Here is a 16,883-nt window from a genome sequence, read left to right as displayed (position 1 = left end):
GTCATGACAGAGCTCCTTACGCACATGCTCAGCAATTAACATTAGAGTGAAAGTACATTTGAATTTTAACACAACAGTAAACTTGTTGAAAACGTTTGATAGACAGTTTCGTTTTCCACCTGTAATTAAAATGACATTCTTAAAACAATTTCTGGATTCGCTGGTGATTTTTCTTGTTGCACTGGTCCTGCGTCAGGTGAAAGTGTTTTGAGTGGGGATGTCCCAATATAATCAATCCTTTAGCAAATGCCTTCCTTCCTTTCAGTTGTGCATTCAAATTGGCCTTTGGTCATGCATAGAATTTCAGTAGGATATATATTCAATTACATACTAATTTATTGCAGCAAATTTTGGAATGCAGTTAATGTGGCCACAATTAGCTACAAAATGAGCTGACAAATTTAGCTGAAGTGTGATACTTGTCTGCGTTGAACAGGTCATTCTATTATTCTATTAAGCAAGACTTGAAAATTCATCACCAGAGGTGAAATGTAGGACAAGAGATGCTCAGGATTTTATTAGTCATGCATTGCTGATAAAGAGGATTAGTGTATTGGCCCAGGTATTCAATAGTTCAGAGAGTCATGTGAACAGCACAGACTGGAGTTGTGTCCTAGAACCATGCAGACTCTCTGAAGCAACTGACTCGTGGCAATGGTCAAGCAATTTCAATTTTCTGGTGGGCAATTCCCCTGCATCTGCAACATACAGAGTCCATTCAAGTCAAAGATTTCAGAGGGCTCTGACTCAAATCAACTTAATAGTTGCAAAGGAAAGTTTAGAGGATTAAAAGCATTCTTTACTTCTGGTGATTATTAAACTGACCACCCAACTCACCACTGATTATACTATGTCCCCTGACCTATTAGACAGCACCCCCACTCCTATATCCCTGATGACCAACCCTTGGACCAGGATCCTCCTTACCGCATAACTCAACTTATTCCAATGTCCATCCCAATCTGACCCTGCTGGAACCAACACCTCTCTTCTGCATCAGTCTGAAATTCCTCCCTCTCTCCCAACAACCCCCTCCTTACATATGGCCAGTCTAATGACCTCTGAACATGGCAACCATTATTACTGTTGTACTAGATGTCTCTCACACTGACCAGACATTCTGGCCTGATGTTTTCAATCACACAGCACAAAGCCCTCCATTCCATCCCCATTGCCCTCCCCAGGCCCTGGTAAACCTCAATATGAATTGATAACCCCCTCCACCAAACACTGCCAGCTTGAAAGCCCATCACCCTGGACAGGATTCCTCACCACTGGTCATACTCACCTGACACGCCTCCAAATTGGAACTCTCCCCTCATGGCACTGTCTTTATCTAACTGGCACAGCCACATACCCATCTAGGACACTATTCCTCACAAATGTGGCACTGCAACCTCTCACTCAACTGCCATCCCAGCCATACAATTACCATACACACTTAGTCTTTCACAGGAGCTGTCGAAATATCAGGCTGTGCTTCAGGATGTTTCAATCACAGGACATAACATAGCGACTGTTGCAAAAGGTGGTACGGTTTGATCTTTACTGCCGGATTCAGGATATCCTGCACAGCTTTGTAACTAGAGACCATTTCATAAGAACTTTCAGCACAGAGGACCTCTAAAGGTAATTAGGTAATTGTTAATCTGACCACGGTTAGAGGTAGGATCTCCAAGACTGAAATATTTTGGCCAATGCTTTTGGTGGCCGACATCCTTGAATGGAATGATGGTCGCTGAGACAGGATGCGGAGACCTTGTGGAGATCCTGACAATGCTGTCTTCCTAGGACCAATCCTGGAAATAGAATTTTCAACTGCTCTAATTTTCTCTGAGTAACCCTAAAACTGATCCACTAACATAATAGTAACTTAATAGTAATAGAACAGCACGGTGGCACAGTGGTTAGCACTGTTGCCTCACAGCGCCAGAGACCTGGGTTCAATTCCCGCCTCAGGCAACTGTCTGTGTGGAGTTTGCACATTCTCCCCGTGTCTGTGTGGGTTTCCTCTGGGTGCTCCGGTTTCCTCCCACAGTCCAAAAATGTGCAGGTTAGGTGAATTGGCCATGCTAAATTGCCCGTGGTGTTAAGTGAAGGGATAAATGTAAGGGAATGGGTCTGGGTGGGTTGCTCTTCGGAGGGTCTGTGTGGACTTGTTGGGCCAAAGGGCCTGTATCCACACTGTAAGTAATCTAATCTAATCTAATCAAATGCCTTCAACCATCCCAAGGGCAACAGAAGCTTAGCGCCCGAGTCAATCTCAATATCTTCTTTCCATTCCTACCCTGAACACAACATCCCACATCTGGTTCAATTCTTGTCAACCCATCCCCATATCTGAACCAGACATGCCCATCTCTAGATCCCTATGGATACCTGACAATACTACCCTTTGGACTTAGCTCCATCTAAGAATTGACACTTTCCCTGACCCCTCCCAGGGGACCTGACTCTTCCTGGGACCAGCACCCCATGTGCTAGACGTAATCCACTCCTGATTCCCTGGACCTGATAACTGTTGTGATTAGATTCACCCAAAGACAATCTACCTCACCACTTCAGATTCTAACCTCAGCCCCTCTCAACCTGATCTAACCCAACTGACCAGCAGCATGACCTCCAAGACCACACTCCCTCCCTGAATGGATTTCCCTTACTGGACTTGCTCTAAGAGAGTCTAATTCCACACTCCAACCCTGTTTCTCCAAACCTGACCTACTCTAAACACTTTGGATAATCCAAGATGGAGGATGGAAAAAAAGTGGCTTTAAGAGCTGCTCCTTTTTTGAGGTATTTTCAATGTTGGATCTGGTTTTGTCAAATTCTAGGAACAGTAAGCTGTTATAAGCTGTTGCATTGTTTTGGAACTTTGGGATAAAATAAATCAAAATGATAGCACTTTAAAAAAGAAGGAGGGGAGACAATGACAGTGACTACATGGTGGGAAGTGAATCAACAGAGAAAGAAACTTACACTGCTGTCTGACCCAGCAATGAACCTTCACAGCTACTGCCTCTGCTGTTTGCATTGAAGTACCTCTGGACATTGGAGTTCATCCAAGAAAAAAAAACCAAGCTGACCTTGAAGAAACCTATGTGGGGAGATCACAGCTGAGGAGCAGCTAAGTAGCGAGCTTTTTTTCTTTGTAAATCTACAATAGTGAGTAGAGTGGGTTATTTTTGATAACATGTTTTTATTGAGATGTTTCTCTTGATTATACTTTAAAATATTTGACATAGGTACTAAGATAGCTGGAGCAGTGTTTTTTAGAGCTGCAAGACTGTCTTATTTTCTGGGTCTGTAGATTGTTAAGGTGCAATATGGCATTTATTGGAGTAATATACTCTTCCAGTGTGATATGGGAGAGTAGAGAAAGTTTCCATGTTACTGATGATTATGTCTGCAGTAAATGTGTTTGGTTGCAAATCCTGTTATATTACATGGATCCATGATGTTAGAGGTGATGAGCAAGCATGGATGGAAGCTTGGCTGTCTGGCAGAAAGCAGAGAGTGGGAATAAAAGGGTCTTTCTTAAGATGGCCGCTGGTGACAAGTGATGTTCCGCAAGGCTGTGTTGGGACCACAAATTTTCACTTTGTACATTATTGGTCTAGATGAAGGAACTGAGAGCATTCTGGATTGCAGATGACACAAAGATAGGTCGAGGGACAGGTAGCATTGAGCAGGTGGGGAAGCTGCAGAAGGATTTGGACAGGTTCGGAGAGTGGGCAAAGAAATGGTAGATGGAGTACAACGTGGGAAATTATGAGGTCATGCACTTTAGTAGGAAGAATAGAGGCATGGACTATTTTATAAATGAGGAAAAAATTCAGAAATCTGAAGTACTGAGAGACTTATAAACTCTAGTCAAGGATTCTCTCAAAAGCAAACTTGCAGGTTGAGTCAATAGTTCAGAAGGCAAATGTAATGTTAGCATTTAGTCTAAGAGTACTTGAATATGAAAGCAGGGACTTACTTCTGAGGCTCTATAAGGTTCTGGTCAGACCATATTTGGTATATTGTGCACAGTTTTGGACCCCATATCTCAGGAAGGATGTACTGGCCCTGGAGTGGGTTCAAAGGAGGTTCACAAGAATGGTCACAGGAATGAAAAGCTTAATATATGAGGAACATTTGAGGCTTCTGGGTCTATACTTGATGGAATTCAGAAGGATGAGGGTGGATCTAATGAAAGCATACAGAATACTGAATGACATGGACAGAGTGGATGTTGGGAAGATTTTCCATTGTTAGGAAAGACTAAGACCCAAGGGAATATACTTATAGTAAAGGGAAGACCTTTTAAAAGAGAGATAAGGAGAAATGTCTTCAGCTAGAGAGCAGTGGATCTATGGAATTCACTGCTACAGAAGGCTTTGGAGGCCAGGTCAATGAGTATATTTAAGACTGAGATAGATAGGTTCTTGGTTGTCAAGGGGATCAAGGGTTACGGGGAAAAAGTGGGAAAATGGGGTTGTGAAACTTGTCAGCCATGATTGAATGGAAGTGCAGACTAATGGACTGATTGGCCTAATTTCTGCTCCTATGTTTTCTGGTTTTATGGTCTTATGAATCAATTGGTGTGGCAGTGAGAAACAGTGAGGAGTGTACAGGAGTTACAAGGTGTGATGGATGGCAGTTACAGGTAGTGAGGCAAAGTTAGGTAGATGGATTACCTCCAGGAAAGGTAGGACAGGGAGGCAAGTAGCATAGGAGTCTCCTGTGACTACCCCCACCTCAAACAAATATACTATTTTGGAAAATGTCAGGATAAATGGACTCTCAGTGGAATGTAGCACTGACAGCAGGTACCGAGAATGGCTCCAGTGTAATGAAGAAAAAGACAGGTTCCAAGCAATCGATTATGGTAGGGAACTCTCTAGTCAGATTAATAGACAGACATTTCTGTGGCCAACAGTGAGAAATTAAAATTGTGTGTTACCTACCTGGTGCCATGATCAAGGATATCTCAGAGAGTGTGCAGAATATTCTCCATGGGGAGAAGGGCCAGCAGGAGGTTGTTATACACATTGGAACTAATGACATCGGAAGATATAAGGATGAGATTCTGAGGAGAGTATAGGAAGCTAGGCAGGAATTTAAAAAGGAGCTTCTCAAGAAGAGTAATATCTGGATTAACCCCAATTTCATGAGCTAGTGAAGGTAGAAATGGAAGGATAGAGCAGATGAATACGTGGCTGAGGAGTTGGTCCAGGGGAGAAGGATTCAAATTTTTCAGTCATTGGAATCTCTTCTGGGGTGGATATGACCTGTACAAGAAGGACAGATTGCACTTCAATTGAAAGGGGCTAAAACACTGGTGGGGAGATTTACTACAGCTGCTTGGGAGGTTTTAAACTTGTAAGTGGGGGTGCGGAGGATCCCAGGAAGGTAATGAGGAAAGAGAGCAGTCTGAAACTGATACAGTTGGGAAAAAGAGTAAGTCAGATAGTCAAAACAGACAGGAACAAAGCAGAGAACAAAGTAGGACTGATAAATTAAACTGCAGTTATTTCAATGCAAGAGGCCTAACAGGGAAGGTAGATGAACTCAGAACATGGTTTGGAACTTGGGAATGGTATATCATAGCAATTACAGAAACATGGCTCAGGGATGGACAGGATTGGCAGCTTCATGCTCCGGTGTATAGATGCTACAGGATGGATAGAAAGGGGGACAAGTAATGTGTGTGTGTGTGTGTGGTGTTTTTGATTAAGTATCCCAGGGAACTCATTTGGATGGAACTGAGAAATAAGAACGGTTGATCACCTTATGGGATTGTACTATCGACTCCCCAATAGGCAATAGGGAATTGAGCAACAAATTTGTAAAGATATCTCAGTTATCTGTGAGAATAATAGGGTGGTGATGGTAGCGAATTTTAATTTTCCAAACATAGACTGGCACTGACGTAGTGTTAAGGGTTCAATGGAGAGGAATTTGTTCAGTTTGATTCAGTATATGGATGTACCTAACAAAGAAGGTGCAAAACTTGACCAACTCTTGGGAAATAAGGCAGGGTAAGTGACTGAGGTGTCAGTGGGGGCCAGCGACCATAATTCTTTTAGTTTAAAATAATGGTGGAAAAGGATAGACTGGATCTAAAAGTTAACATTCTAAATTGGAGGAAGGTCAATATTGATGGTTTTAGGCAAGAAATTTCAAAAGTTGATTGGGGGTGGATGTTCACAGGTAAAGGGAGGGCTGGAAAATGAGAAGCTTTCAAAAATGAGATAAAAAGAGTCCAGAGACAGAATGTTCCTGTTAGGGTAAGGGGCAAGGCTGGTAGGTATTTGGAATGCTGGATGACTGGAGAAATTGAGGATTTGGTGAAGAAAAAGAAGGAAACATATGTCAGGTACACACAGCAGAAATTGAGGCAATCCCGAGAAGAGTATAAAGTTGTAGGAGTATATTTAAGAGGGAAATCAGGAGGGCAAAAAGGGGACATGAAATAACTTTGGCAATTAGGGTTAAGGAGAATCCAAAGGGATTCTACAAATACATAAAGGAAAAAAGAATAACTAGGGAGAGAATGGAGCCCCTTAAAGATCAGCAAGGCAGTCTTTGTGTGGAACCACAGGAGATGGGGGAGATATGAAACAAATGTTTTGCATCAGTGTTTAATGTGGAAGAGGGTAAGAAAGATATAGGACATGCAGATATAAATAGTGACATCTTGAAAAATGTTCATAATACAGAGGAGGAGATGCTGGATGTCTTAAGATGCATAAATAAATCCTTGGGAACTGATCAGGTGTACCCTAGAACTCTGTGGCAAGCTAGGGAAGTGATTGCTGAACCCTTTGCTGAGATACTTGTATCATCGATAGCCATAGGTGAGGTGCTGGAAGGCTGGAGTTCATAATATGGTGTCACTATTTGAGAAAGGTCACAAGAAAAATAAGGGAACTATAGACCAGTGATCTTGATATCGGTAGTGGGCAAGTTTTTGGAGGGAATCCTGAGGTAAAGGATTTACACATATTTGGAAAGGAAAGGACTGATTAAGGATAGTCAACATGGATTCGTGTGTGGGAAATCATGTCTCACTAACTTGATTGAGTTTTTTGAAAAAGTATTGAAAAGGATTGATGAGGGCAGAACAGTGGACATGATCTATATGGACTTCAGTAAGGTGTTTGACAAGGTTCCTCATGGTACACTGATTAGCAAAGTTAGATCACACAGAATGGAGGGACAACTAACTATTTGGATACAGAACTGACTGAAAGGTAGAAGACAGAGGGTGGTGGTGGAGGATTGCCTTTCAGACTAGAGCTTGTGACCAGTGGTGTGCCATAAGGATTGGTGCTGAGTCCACTGCTTCACATTTATATAAATGATTTGAATGTGAACAATGGAGGCATGGTTAGGAAGTTTGCATAGGACAACAAAATTGATGGTCCAGTGAACAGCAAATGAGGTTACCTCAGAGAACAACAGGACGCTGATCAGATGGCCAGTGGGCTGAAGACTGGCAGATAGAGTTTAACTTAGATTTATGTGAGTTGCTGCATTTTGGATTTATACACTTAATGTTAAGGTCATGGGGAGTGTTGCTGAACAAAGAGGCCTTGGAGCACAAGTTCATAGTTCCTTGAAAGTGGAATCGCAGGTAGATGGGATAGTGAAGACAGCATTTGATTTTCTTGCCTTTATGGGTCAGGATATTGAATATAGGAGTTGGGAGGTCATGTTGCAGCGGTACAGGACTTTGGTGAGGCCACTTTTGGAATACTGTTTGCAATTCTGGTCTCCGTCCTATTGGAAGGATCTTGAAACTTGAAAAGGTTTAGAAAGGATTTACAAGGATGTTGCCAGGATTGGAGAATTTGACCTATTGGGAGAGGCTGAATAGGCTGGGGTGATTGTCCCTGGAGCTTTGGAGGTTGAGAGGTGACCTTAAAGACGTGTACAATGTCATGTGGTGCATGGATAGGGTAAATAGAAAAGTTATTTTCTCTGGGGTGGGAGAGTCCAGAGGGCATAGGTTCAAAGTGAGAGGGGAAAGACATAAAAGGGACCTAAGGGCAACTTTTTCACAAAGAGGGTGGTGCATGTATGGAATGAGCTGCAAACAGAAGTGGTGGAGGCTGGTACAAATACAAGATTTAAAAGGCATTTGGTTGGGTTTATGATTAGGAAGGGTTACGACAGATATGGGCAGAATGCTGGCAAATGGAACTAGATTTATGTAGGATATCTCGTTGACATAGATGAGTTGGTCCAAAGAGTCTGTTTCCGTGCTGTATATCTTTATGACTCTATAACTGTATGACATACCTGCCACCTTATCCTTTTCCACTACCCTCACTTACATGGTGCCCTAACTCCCCATCTACCTAACATCGTATTCACGTATCCACAAGGTAATCTGACCTAATCACCCATCTTCCACCGCAACCACTTTTCCACTGGCTATCCTCTGCCCCAATTTACCAGGCAACAACTTGTCACCTTCCTGGCACCCAACATCCTCATCAACTTTACACACCTTCTCTCAGTTACTGAGAGAATCTTCAAGATGTTTAAAGCAGCAATTGTCATCTAAAAAGGGTGTGGTTTCATGTCTGATCCACCCCTCTGCTGAATGCATATGTTCCAGGCCTGGTCCAGATCCATTCAGATGAAAAGGTTCCTAGCTTGGAAATTCACACAGAAAATCCCTCTAAAGGCAAATCATTTTATTTATTTCTCTGATGAGGATCTGAAACATGGTTTCCAATCCTGATCAAAAAATCTGGACTGCTAACTCTTTGCTGTGATCCCAGCTGATGTTAAGATAGAAACAAGAATAAGAGGGTAGAGATTTATACATGAAACAAGAGTGATGTGAGAAATCCTTTAATCATACAGTGAGTTGTTAGGGTGTCAATGCACTGGCAAGAAATGTAGTGGAGGCAGGTAGAATTGAAGCATTCAAGAGGGCTTGGGATAGTTATTTGAATGTATATGGGGAAAAGGCAGGAGATTGGGATAATAGAGCTGGTGCAAACAGGATGGGGTGAATGACCTTCTTCTAAATCATATTAATTCTGTAATTCTGTGGAGTCTGTGAAAGCTGTTATTAAATTTCTGAATGCACGTCTCAAATTTTAAATTTAATGTTGATCCCACAATTTGTTCACCTTCTCTGCAGCTGTAACATTGTATTCCTCACTGTTCTACTACCCAAATGCACTTTGTATGGTATGATCTGTCTGTACTGTACGCAAACAAAACTTTTTACTGTACCTAGTTACATGTGACAATAATAAATTAAAGTTAAAATATGTCAGACCTGGGAATGAAATCTGGCTTGACAGATTTGATCTTGTTTAGTTTGGTGATCATTCACTGAAGCAAGAATAATAAGGTTGCAGATTTTCTTTCACAATAGAACAGAAATTTAATACACGAAGGAAAAGAGAACAAGCCAAGGTATTGAAATAGAGAACACTTTTGAAAAACCTTAATACACATAGCAAAGTAAAATCTGATCTATTCCCCAACACAATTATAGAGTCATACAGCTGTACAGCATAGAATAGATCTTTCAGTCCAACTCATCCATGCTGACCAGATATGCTAAATTAATCTGGCCGCATTTGCCAGCATTTGGTCCATATTCCTCTAAACTCTTTCTATTCAGATGTACCCATCCAGATGTCTTTTAAATGTTTTAATTGTACCAGCCTCCACCACTTCCTCTGGCAGCTCATTCTATTCACGCACCATGCTCTACATGAAAAAGTTCCCCTCTCACCTTAAACCTATGCCTTCTAGTTTTGGACTTCCCCTTGCCTTGGGAAAAGACCTTTTCAGTTTACCGTATCCATACCCCTCACCCCTCAGCCTCCAATGCACCAGGAAAAACAGCCCCAGCCTATTTAGCTTCTCCTTATAGCTCAAACACTCCTTGCAAATCTATTGTGAACTCTTTCAAGTTTCACAATACCCTTCCTGTGGCAGGAAGATCAGAACTGAATGCGGTATTCCATTAGTAGCCTAACCAAAGTCGTGTACAGCTGCAACATGACCTCCCAACTCTGATACTCAATGCCCTGACCAATAAAGGCAAACAGATTATCCTATCTACCTGTAACTCTACTTTAAAGGAACTATGCAGCTGCATTCCAAGGTCTCTTTGTTCAGCAACACTCCCCACTAAGTGTATAAGTCCTGACCTGATTTGTCTTTCCAAAATGTAGCAATTCACTTTTATCTAAACTAAACTTCATCTGTCACTCCTTGGCTTATTGGCTACAGTTTCCCACGCACAAATCCATGTTGACTATCCCTAATCAGTCCCTGCCTTTCCAAATCTTGTCCTTTAGGATTGCCTCCAACAACTTGCCCACCATTGATGTCAGGCTCACCAGTCTATAGTTCCCTGGTTTTTCCTTAATACCTTTCTGAAATAGTGGCATCACAGTAGCCAACCTTCAGTCTTCCAACAGCTCACCTGTGACTTTTGATGATACAAGTATCTCAGCAAGTGGCCCAGCAATCACTTCCCTGGTTTACCACAAAGTTCTAGAGTACACCTGATCAGATCCCAATGGTTTATCTACCTTTATGCATTTTAAGACATCCAACACCTCCTTTACTGTTATGTGGATATTTTTCAAGATGTTGCTATTTATTTCTCCACAGTCTATATCTTCCATATCCTTCTCCACAGTAAACACTGATGCAAAATAGATGTTTAGTATCTCCCCCTTCTCCTGTGGTTCCACACAGGATCTTTAAAAGGCTCTATTCATTCCCTCGTTACCCTTTTGTTCTTAATGTATTTGCAGAATGCTTTTGGATTCTCTTTAACTTTATTTGCCAAAGCTCTTATGTCCCCTTTTTGCCAACCTGATTTCCCTCTTAAGTATACTTCTACTGCTTTTATAGTCTTCAAGAGATTCATTCAATCTCTGCTGTCGATCTTTGACATATGCTTCCTTCTTTTTCTTGACCAAAACCTCAAGTTCTCTAAGCATCCAGCAGCCCTACACCTACCAGCCTTGCCCTTCACCTTACCAGTAACATACCATCCCTGGGCTCCTTTTATCGCATTTTTGAAGTCTTCCCACTTTCCCAGCCATTCCTTTACCTGCAAATACCTGTCCCCAATCAACTTTTGAAAGTTCTTGCCTAATAATGTTAAAATTGACCTTCCTCCAATTTAGAACTTCAACTTTTGGTTCCAGTCTATCCTTTCCATTACTATTTTGAAACAAATAGAATTATGGTCACTGGCCCCAAAGTGGTTCCCCCACTGCCACCTCACATAAGACCATAAGACATAGGAGCAGAAATTACGCCATTCGCCCCATCAGATTTGCTCCACCATGCTCAAGCATAGCTGATAACCTTTTCGACCCCATTCCTGGCTTTCTCCCTATAACTCTTGATCCCCTTAACAAACATGAATCTGTCTATCTGCATCTTAAATGTGCTTAACGACCTGACCTCCCTAGTTTTCTGTTGCAATGAATTGCATAGATTCATCATTCTCTGGCTGAAGAAGTTTCTCCTCATCACTGTTCTAAAGGTCTTCCCTTTACTCTAAAGCTCTGCCCTCAGGTCCTAGTCTCTTTTGTTAATGAAAACATCTTCCCAATGTTAACTCTGTTGAGGCCATTCAGTATTCTGTAAGTTTCAATAGATTCCCCCTCATCCTCCATGGCGTATGGACCCAACATCCTCAGATGTTACTCATATGTGAAGCCTTTCATTCCTTGGATCATCCTCGTGAGTATGTTTTGCACCTGCTCCAGGGCCAGTATATCCTTCCTGAGGTATGGGGCCCAAAACTGCTGTCAATACTCTTAAACGTGGTCTGACCAGAGCTTTATAAAGCCTCAAAAGTACACCCCTGCTTTTATATTCCAGTGCTCTCGAAATAAATGTCAACATTATACTTGCCTTCCTAACCATTGATTCAACCTGCAAGTTTACCTTAAGAGAATCCTGGTCTAGGACTCACAAGTCCCTTTTCACTTCAGATTTCTGAACTTTCTCCCCATTTAGAAAACAGTCTATGCCTGTATTCTTCCTACTAAAGTGCATGACCTCACAATTTTCCATGTTGTGTTCTGTCTGCCACTTTATTGCCCACTCCCTTAACCTGTCTAAATCTCTCTACAGCCTTCCTCAATTTTACCTGCCCCTCCACGTATCTTTGTATTGCCTGCAAACTTAACAAATTTCCCAATTTCCCAGGAGTAGGTCAAAGTTTGCTCCTCCTCCAGTTGGTACATCCAATACTGAATTTTAAAACATTTTTGTACACATTTATATTCCTCTCCATTCAACCCTTAACACTGTCCCAGTCCCAGTCAATGTTTGCAAAGTTAAAATTCTCTACTATTACCACCCTATTGTTCTTACAGATGACCGAGTTGGCCTTACAAATTTGCTTCTCAATTTCCTGCTGACTATTAGATGGAGGTCGATCCTTCAATCCAAAAATGTGAGTATCCCTTTCTTATTTTTCACTTCCACTCAAATGAATTCCCTGGGCACACTCCCAGGAATATATTCTCTAAGTTCACCCATAATGATATCCTTTATTAAAAATGTCACTCCCCCTCCTCTTTTGTCCCTCTTTTATTCTTCCTATAGCATCTATACCCTGGAACATTAAGCTGCCAGTCCTGTCCATCCCTGATCCATGTTTCTGAAATCGCTATGACATCCAGTCCCATGTTCTCCAACCATGCCCTTACCTCCCTTACCAGTTAGGCCTTTGCATTGAAAGAAATTAATTTTATGATATTTCAAATCTCACAGAATTACCCTTTAATATCAAATCTTTTGATATGATTTTTTCTGCCATTCTGTCCTGTGACATATGAAGACTTCATACATGAATATTAATAGAACTAAAAGCTTACATTTATTCAGATTTTTCATAATCTGCTGGTTTCTAACCAAACACTCCTTATCTGGAAAATTGCACAAGCTAAAATTTCATACCAACGTAATTTTTGTCCAAGCATACTCTGAACTGTCCTATACTTCTTTCTATGAAAGAAACAAAATTTGATTCTGACTCTTGTCAGGTCTCTTTGAAAAATTTGTCCTGAAATCTTTCAATCTCTGTTTTAGCCATACAAGTCAAATTGCACCAAATATTTCCAGAGTGGCCTTTACACCAACACCCCCCCCCCCCCCCCTGCCATTGACTGCACTGTGCTATGCTATGTTTTCACTTGAACAATAATGATTCACAGCTTCCGCTGCAATTTCAATACATCTAAGACATCAATCCAGAGAATAGGACATGGTAGAGATATGGCAGGAAGTTAAGAATCTGCAAAACTTTACAGAGGAACATAACCTTTGTTGCCTTTTATCCAGTCACTTGAGCTAAAAAGAATACAGTTAGAAGTCTGGAAATTCCAGATTTGGGAGAGAAACTACCACATTCCTGACTTCCAAATTAGCGGGGTCAAAAAGCGTGGCACTGGAAAAGCACAGCTGGTCAGACAGCATCTGAGGAGCAGGAGAATCGACATTTCAGGCATAAGCTCTTCATCTCCAAATCAGCATGGTTAAGCAGGAGTGATGTTTGCTTTATAGGTGCCCATGAGAAAGTTTTCATTTCGAAAGTTTACTCTTAACTCGGCAATAACATTAAATGCTGTTGACTTAATGTTTTGTCACAGAGTCATAGAGCTGTGCAGCACGGAAACAGACCCTTCAGTCCAGCACATCCATGCCGACCTGGTATCTTAACCTAATGTAGTCCCATTTGCCAGCACTTGGCTCATATCCCGCTAAACATTTCTTATTAATTTACCCATCCAGAGACCTTTTGACTCTTGTAATTGTACCAACCTCCACCACTTCCTCTGGCAGCTCATTCCGTACACGAACCACCCTCTGCATGAACAAGTTGCCCTTTAGATCTGTTATTAATTTTCCCTTCCCATCCTAAACCTATACCCTCTAGTTCTGGACTCCTCCACTCCAGGGAAAAGACCTTGTCTATTTACCCTGTCAATGGCCCTCATGATTTTATAAACCTCTATAAGGTCACCTCTCAGCCTCTGACGCTCTTAGAAAAACAGCCCCAGCATATTCAGCCTCTCCCTACAGCTCAAATCCTTCAAACCTGGCAACATTCTTGCAAATCTTTTCTGAACCCTTTCAGGTTTCACAACATTCTTCCGATAGGAGGGAGGCCAGAGTTGCATGCAATATTCCAAAAGTGGCCGAACCAATGTCTTGTCCAGACTCAACATGACCTCCCAACTCCTACACTCAATCCTCTGATCAATAAAGCAAAGCATACCAAACACCTCGCGAGTTTTGAGAAGATTTATAGCTCAGGTTGAGGTTCTGGATGAGCTGGATGGCTCATTTTCAAATGTTTCATCACCATACTAAGTAACATCTTCAGTGAGCTTCCAGATGAAGCATTGCTGATGATTCCTGCTTTCTATTTATATGTTTGGGTTTCTTTGTGTTAGATTAGTTTAGGTTAGATTCCCCTACAGTGTGAAAACAGGCCCTTTGGCTCAACCAGTCCACACCGACCCTCCGAAGAGTAACCCACCCAGACCCATTTCTCTCTGACTAATGCATTTAACACTATGGGCAATTTAGCATGGCCAATTCACCTGACCTGCACATCTTTGGACTGTGGGAGGAAACCAGAGCATCCGAAGGAAACCCACACAGACACGGGGAGAATGTGCAAACTCCACACAGACATTCGCCCAAGGCTGGAATTGAACCTAGGATCATAGTAATGTGAGGCAGTAGTGCTAACCACAGATCCACCGTGCTGCCCTGGTGATGTCATTTCCTGTTCTTTTTCTCAGGGAGTGGTAAATCGGGTCCAAGTCAATGTGTTTGGTTAGATACATTATGCTTTACATACTGATAAGGAAGGACACCACTTTGACTGGGACAAGCCAAATGGAGACAAGACGAGAATTCCTAGAAGCATGGCATTCCAACCAGAACACTATCAACAAACACACTGACTTGGACCCGATATACCACCACTGAGAAAAAGAACCAGAAATGGCATCACTATAGGAAATGACATCATCACAGGAAATGACATCACCAACCTAAAGAAACCCATATAAATAGAAAGCAGGAATCATTAGCATTGCTTTGTTTAGAGGCTCACTGAAGGTGTTACCTAATATGTCTGAAAATGAAACTTCCAGCTCAGTGAGCAAACCTACATCCAATACCAAACACCTTCTTGACTACCTTATCTACCTGTGACTCTACTTTCAAGGAACTATTAACCTGCACTCTAAGGTCTCTTTGTTCCACAACCATCTCCAGGACCTTACCATTAAGTGCTTATCAGTGTTTACTGTGGAGAAGGACATCAAAGATATAGAATGTGGAGAGATAGATGGTGACATGTTGAAAAATATCCATATTACAGAGGAGGCGGTGCTGGATGTCTTAAAATGCATAATGGTGGATAAATCCTCAGGACCTGAACAGGTGTACCCTAGACCTCTGTGGGAAGCTAGATAAATGATTGCTGCCCCCCTTGTTGAGATGTTTGTGTCATCGATGGACACAGGTGAGGAAGACTAGAGGTTTGCTAAAGTGGTGTCACTATTTAAGGAAGGTAGTAAGGAAAATCCAAGGAACTATAGACCTATGAGCCTAATATCGGTGGTGGGCAAGTTTTAGATTAGATTAGATTACTTAGATTACTTACAGTGTGGAAAAAGGCCCTTCGGCCCAACAAGTCCACACCGCCCCGCCGAGGCGCAACCCACCCATACCCCTACGTTTACCCCTTACCTAACACTACGGACAATTTAGCATGGCCAATTCACCTGACCTGCACATCTTTGGACTGTGGGAGGAAACCGGAGCACCCGGAGGAAACCCACGCAGACACGGGGAGAACGTGCAAATTCAAGTTGTTGGAAGGAATCGCTGAGGGACAGAATTTCCATGTATTTGGAAAGGCAAGGACTGATTAGGGATGGTAAGCATGGATTTGTGCATGGGAAATCATGTCTCACACACTTGATTGTGTGTTTTGAAGAAGTAATGAAGAGGATTGATTAGGGCAGACTGGTGAATGTGATCTACATGGATTTCAATTAGGCATTCAACAAGGTTCTTCATGGTAGACTGGTTAGCGAGATTAGATCTCATGAAATACAGGGAGAACAAGCTATCTGGATACAGAACTAACTCAAACGTAGAAGAGAGAGTGGTGGGGAGGGCTGCCTTTCAGATTGGAGGCCTGTGAGCAGTATTTCCCCCCCTGCGGTTCCATACACGGGTACCTTGTTGATATTTGAAGGGCCTTCTTCTCTCCCTACTTACTCTTTGTCCTTAATGTATTTATATAATCCCCTGTGGATTCTCCTTAACCTTGTTTACCAAAACTATCTCATGTCCACTTTTTGCTTTCCTGATTTCCCTCATAAATATATACCTACTGCCTATATACTCTAAGGATTAATTCAAACTATCCTGTCTATATCTGACACATGCTTCCTTTTTTTTAACCAAAACCTCAATTTCTTGAGTCATCCAGCATTCCCTATACCTACCAGCCTTTCCTTTCACCCTGACAGGAATATAGTGTCTCTGGACTCTTGTTATCTCATTTTTGAAGATTTCCCATTTTTCAGCCATTCCTTTATCTGCAAACACCTGCCCCCAATCAACTTTTGAAAGTTCTTGTCTAATACCATCAAAATTAGCATTCCTCCAATTTAGAACTTCAACTTTTAGATCTGGTCTATCTTTTTCCATCACTATTTTAAAACTAATAGAATTATGGTTGTTGGCCCCAAAGTACTCCCCCACCGATACCTCAGTCACCTGCCCTGCCTTATTTCCCAAGGGTAGGTCAACTTTTACACTTTCTCTTGTAGGTACATCCATGTACTGAATCA

This window comes from Chiloscyllium plagiosum, chromosome 2 (genome assembly GCF_004010195.1).
Source record: "Chiloscyllium plagiosum isolate BGI_BamShark_2017 chromosome 2, ASM401019v2, whole genome shotgun sequence".
Taxonomy (NCBI): domain Eukaryota; kingdom Metazoa; phylum Chordata; class Chondrichthyes; order Orectolobiformes; family Hemiscylliidae; genus Chiloscyllium; species Chiloscyllium plagiosum.
Note: the sequence above shows the minus strand (reverse complement) of the source record.